We start from the raw sequence: 6,481 nt of genomic DNA on the forward strand, positions 1-6,481 counted from the left end.
TATCGACTTTAATATATGCTGTTTCTTGGAGACTGTTGCAAAGGCAGTTCTGTCACACCAGAAGTAGTGACAGCCACAACACAGTTAAGACATTTGCTCTGAAGCTGGACTTCCTTGGGAGAAAAATAAGATTATGACAACAACCAGATCTGTCAAAGAGCACTAGTGCCAGCCTCAGGTTATTTGAGGATATACCACATTAGGGACTTCTATTAATATCTGAACACAATTGCCCAAAGCTATCACAGGATAAAAAGTTCAGTTTTTTACAAAGGTATGATTGCCATAGAAAATTTAAAGATTACAAATGCATTCCTTTAAAGCCATTTGAATGTACACAGTAATTAATTCTAGGAGGATCCAACATATTCCCCCTTTCCCTGGCAGCCCCCAGCCTAATTTCTGAAGCAGATTTTGGGGAGGCATTGGGGGCTACAGGAGGAAAGGGAGAAATAGCCTCTTCCTTTTCCAACCACAGCAGCATCCAGTTAGCAAAGCGCTTCTCCACACTAGGGTTACCAGGCCTCCAGTTTTTGCCCAGAGACTCCAGATTTTTGGGGTGCTCTCTGATCTCTGGTGAGTCACCTAAATCTCTGGACTTTCAGCTTTCATTTAAAAAAATTAAGTTTCTAGGCAATCTGGTTCAAGAGATATACACCAAAACGTCAGCCCCCCCCCCTTCTGTTAAATTAGCTTGTAGGTGGCTGCTCTAGCCCTGCATTTCAGGTTTGTAGCCAATAAGTGAAGTCAGGGTTGCGCTTGACAAGGGATATGTTGACCTCCAGAACCCATTGCAAGGCCAAAAAACTTTTTTCCCTGCTTGTCTAAAAATCTCAGTAAGTTTATAGCTTTCATCAATAGCAAAAGTTTTTCTCTCTTGTGTGCAGGAGATCTTAATGCCATTGCAATGTGTTGTGCTTTTCTAATTATGAGGGGTCAAACAAGTTTAAATTCTCATGGGTTGTTGAAGATGGTAGTGTTTTGAAAATGTTCCTAATATAAAGCTTTAATCCTATACTCGCCTTTCTGGGAGTAAAGCTGCAATGCTAATCCCATGTACTGGGAGTAAACCCCACTGAATTCCAGACATGGTTAGGATTGTGCTGTAAATTAATGGGACTTTTGAGTGAACATAGCAATGCATTGTGTTACAGATGTAAAGATTTACATCTTTCTCTTCCCCTCCAATTCTATTTTTAAAGCAATTACGCAGGGCTTACTTAGGTGTTACTGCTTTTACTATGTAGGAAACGAATACTGATTTTATTTTATTTTGAAAACGATCTGCAATGACCAACTGGTTTTCACAATAAATTATATAGGGTGTGTGTATTTTACATCTCCAATGTGTGTATATGGAATCTTTCCAACATTCCTGTGAGGTATGGTTGCCGTTTGGAAACCAAGGCAGCTCACAATAAAAAATAAATCCCTTTAAAATCCAATAACCATAAAAACAAGTATAAAACAGTTGCAAAACAGCTTAAAGTGTCTTGATTCTGAATTTTGGGATGAGTGAGGTTGCAGTCCTGTGCACGCTTCCCTGTTTGAGTAATCCCCATTGAATGCATTGGGACTTGCTTCTGAGTAAACATGCATAGGAATGCACTATAAATATTGTTATAGATTGTGTAAATAAACATCTTTGATAGTCATGCTTATATAAACATTTCTTCATACTATGTCCTGATAAGTATCTGATTTCACAGTATGGTTGTACATTATTATTTCCTCTACATTTTAAGTGTGCCCTTCCTCCTTGGGGTGGTCATGGTTCCATTCTGTTGTTTTCACCTGAAGGGCAGATTAAGCTAAGAGATGGTGGGTAGCCCATGGTCACTCAGTATACTTTATAGCTCATTTCCATTAAAAAAATTAATTAAAACAATTTACATGCAGTCAAAGTTTATGAAGTCGATCCACACAATACATTTAAAGCACATCCCACTTGCATTTAAAAGACATGATTTCCCCCAAAGAATCCTGGGAAGTGTAGTTTCCCCCTCAGTTATAGCTCCCATCACCCTTAAACTACAGTTCCCATGATTCTGTGTTGGAATTCATGTGCTTCAAATGTGTGTTGAATGTGCTTTAAATGAATGGAATAGATCTGCCCTAGTATGCTGTGCATTCATTAGTGAATTGAAAAGAACCATTTTAAAATATTTTTTTTAAAAACGGGAAGGGCTGTAGCTCAGTGGTAGGGCATATGCTTTGCATGCAAAGGTCCAAAATTCAATCTCTGGAAAAGACTATTGCCTGGAATCCTGGGGAGCCTATGCTAGTCCATGTCATCAGTACTGAACCAGATGATCCCAAATGGCCTGTGTTGGTATAAGGCAGATTGTTCCTAAAAGTGCAAAGAGACCCAAGGGCCACAGTGACTCAATTTATTTATGTGTCTTATTTGCAATATTTAAATATTGCTTTATTGTAAAAAAAACCCCTCAAAGTGGTTTACAGAAGGAATTAAAACAATGAAATTATCGGCAAAAACTGTTTAAGACAGGTATTTAAACACATTTAAAATAATAAAACCAATAATGAGTTAAAAACAGATAAAAAACATAATAGCTTCTATATGCCTGGGTAGGCTTCCCTGAACAAAAACTATTTTAGCAGGTGCCGAAAAGAGTATAATGAAGGTGTCTACCTAATGTCAATGGGGAGTTCCAAAGCATAGGTGCTGCCATACTATAGGACTGATTTCTTACAAGAGCAGTAAAAGCAGAGCTTGGAAAAGTTACTTTTTTGAACTACAACTCCCATCAGCCCCAGCCAGCATGGTGCTGGCTGGGGCTGATGGGAGTTGTAGTTCAAAAAAGTAACTTTTCCAAGCTCTGAGTAAAAGTACTATATGGCACCCATGTAACATGGAAAGCACACTATGAGCTTGGCTTGGTAGCAAATTATGTTCACCGCCCAGAGAGCTATTGCTAGTCAGGCGGTATATAAATTTAATAAATAAATAAAATAAATAAAAATCAGCAACCAGTGCAGATTTCAGAACAGAGGTATTATGTGCTGATATGGTCTCACTCATGTCAGCAATCATGCCGCAGCATTCTGTACTAACTGCAGCCCCCAGGTAAGGTTGTGCTGCATGTGGATTTCTGTGACCTTTGCTAACTGGCTGCCAGGATTTTTTTTAGTTTGGGGTTTTGATTAGGAATCCTGACTGGTTGTGGGATGCAGAGTTTTCTGCCTTACTCATATGAATCTTGTTGTGGGTATAGTATTGCATTTAGGAAATAATCACTCTTTTTCTTTTTCTTTTCCTATTTGCATTTCATTTACCTTTAAACTCATTCTCTTATATCCATAGAAGCAACAACAGTGGTTCCAAGCACTCAGCTCAACCCCTGTAAACCTACTGATGATGCACCTTGTTTGCATGAGAGTTTGTTTCTTGCCCAATAGTGGACGTTCCAGGCAGGGGGTTGCCAACCCTGCTTGAATATCGGTATCTTGCAGAGGATCCCTAGTCAAGCCTTACAAAAGAACAATCCTAACAATATGTACTCAGAAGTAAGTCCTGTTGAGTTCTATGGGGCTTAGTAAGTGTGTTTAGAATTGCAACCTTTGGGACCATCCATCTTTACTCCTGAGTGCTCCCATCTAACATCTCCACAACACTAGGCTCCTTTCTTCCTACAATGGCCTTCTGGTGACTGGTCTGGCCTGAGGGCACTTGCCAGGAACAAGTAGGCTAGATTAAATGTTCCCTACCCAGGCTCCCTAAGCAGGTGAGAAGGAATGATCCCATCACTTCATCTGGACCTGGGAATACCTTCATTTAGCTAAGATTTCTATCTTAATTTCCAATCAGAGAAATGTCTTTGTTTGAACTGTATGCGCCAAGTAACTGTGGTGCTTAATGTATCATGTGTAATGACATCAATAGGGCCCACCCCTGAAATCTCACAGTTTGGGATAGTTCTGGCCTGGCAATCCTAGTCCACAATCAACCCAAATGAAACACTAAAAATCCAACCACTCACACTCCAATGGATCATATAGACTCGCATTTGAGAAGGACCAAACTTGAAATGATGTGAATTCCACACAGAGTGAGAATAAAAGACAACCTCCCAGCAGAGACCAGAATTCACAAGTGGAGACCCTCAGTAAGATTTGGATCCACTATTTTGTTGAAATGACTTCACCCAGTACTTGAAAACTGGCACTTTTTAGGGAAGCTAAGTTTAGTTATCCAACCAACAGCACAACCATGAGTCAGAGTAATTAGAATAATCAAAGTAATAATTGCACAACGGCCAAGGTTCTGAGAACCATGCAATTAGCTGTGTGAGCCAAGGAAGCTTTATACTTGTTTTTCTCAAACAGCAGAAACCCAGAAGGGAATTTCAAAAGCTATTTGAGAAAACTAATGAAGGTCAAAAGAAGAAGAAACCACTGGGCTAGTACAACCCCCTTGCGTTAGACTTTAGGTCCCCATAAGGAAATATAAGCTTTGTTTTTCTAAGCTAATACAAGGTGATTTGCCTTTAGATTCTCTAAAGATCTGAAATGATACATAATCCAGTACTGAGGGTATACTAGCAATGTGAAGTTGTTGTTATGTGCCTTCAAGTCGATTACGACTTATGGCAACCCTATAAATCAGTGACCTCCAAGAGCATCTGTCATGAACCACCCTGTTTAGATCTTGTAAGTTCAGGTCTGTGGCTTCCTTTATGGAATCAATCCATCTCTTGTTTGGCCTTCCTCGTTTTCTACTCCCTTCTGTTTTTCCCAGCATTATTGTCTTTTCTAGTGAATCATGTCTTCTCATGATGTATCCAAAGTAGGATAACCTCAGTTTCACCATTTTAGCGTCTAGTGACAGTTCTGGTTTAATTTGTTCTGACACCCAATTATTTGTCTTTTTCGCAGTCCATGGTATGCGCAAAGATCTCCTCCAACCCCACATTTCATATAAGTTTATTTTTCTCTTATCCGCTTTTTTCACTGTCCAACTTTCACATCCATACATAGTGATTGGGAATACCATGGTCTGAATGATCCTGACTTTGATGTTCAGTGATACATCTTTGCATTTGAGGACCTTTTCCAGTTCTCTCATAGCTGCCCTCCCCAGTCCTAGCCTTCTTCTGATTTCTTGACTATTGTCTCCATTTTGGTTAAGGACTGTGCCAAGGTATTGATAATCCTTGACAAGTTCAATGTCTTCATTGTCAACTTTAAAGTTACATAAATCTGTTGTCATTACTTTAGTCTTCTTGATGTTCAGCTATAGTCCTGCTTTTGTGCTTTCCTCATTAACTTTCATCAGCATTTGTTTCAAACCATTACTGGTTTCTGCTAGTAGTATGGTTTCATTTGCATATCTTAAATTGATATTTCGCCCTCCAGTTTTCACACTTCCTTCATCTTGGTCCAATCCCGCTTTCTGTATGATATCTTCTGCATATAGATTAAATAAATAGGGTGACAAAATACACCCGTCTCACACCCCTTCCGATTGGGAACCAATCGGTTTCTCCTTATTTTGTCCTTACAGTAGCCTCTTGTCCAGAGCATAGGTTGCGCATCAGGACAGTCAGATGCTGTGGCACCCCCATGTCTTTTAAAGCATTTCATAGTTTTTCATGATCTACACAGTCAAAGGGTTTGCTGTAATCTATAAAGCACACGGTGATTTTCTTCTGAAATTCCTTGGTCCGTTCCATTATCCAACGTATGTTTGCGATATGATCTCTGGTGCCTCTTCCCTTCTAAATCCAGCTTGGACATCTGGCACTTCTCGCTCCGTATATGGCAACAGCCTTTATTGTAGAATCTTGAGCATTGCTTTACTTGCATGGGATATTAAGGCAATAGTTTGATAATTACTGCATTCCCTGGGATCCCTTCTTTGTAATTGGGATGTATATTGAACGCTTCCAGTCTGTGGGCCATTGTTTAGTTTTCCGTATTTCTTGACAAATTTTTCTCAAAATTTGGACAGATTCAGTCTCAGTAGTTTGTAGCAATTCTATTGATATGCCATCTGTTCCTGGTGATTTGTTTCTTCCAAATAATGTGCAGTTAGTTCCTCATTATTTAGATAGCAAGTCAGTGTGCTCATTTAAACTCTATGCAATGAATTTCTCCATATTTTTAATGTGATCAGTAATATAATTTGCCTATGCACACCTGAAGCCCCATGGAGAAACTTGCAGAGTCCTATTTGGGAAACATTGTCTTAGCTGCAATTAAGCACTCATTACCTGGAACAAAAGCTCCACAGGCTTGCTGCCATGTCAAACTTTTTAGAGATTTGCATAAGGTAATCATGCAATTTGGCAAAAGACACAGCCCAGGAAACTCAGCATGATTAAGGTTTCAAAATTAATTTTGAAAGGAAAGGAAACTTAACTTCTTTTAAGCCCCAAAGGTCATACTAAATGTATGATGAAGAATGGAGGTGAGGAGGAGTAAGCATTTGTCCTTTTAGATTTACACAGCAAGCCTAGAT

The sequence above is a fragment of the Rhineura floridana genome, chromosome 4 (assembly GCF_030035675.1).
Source record: "Rhineura floridana isolate rRhiFlo1 chromosome 4, rRhiFlo1.hap2, whole genome shotgun sequence".
In the NCBI taxonomy this organism is placed as follows: domain Eukaryota; kingdom Metazoa; phylum Chordata; class Lepidosauria; order Squamata; family Rhineuridae; genus Rhineura; species Rhineura floridana.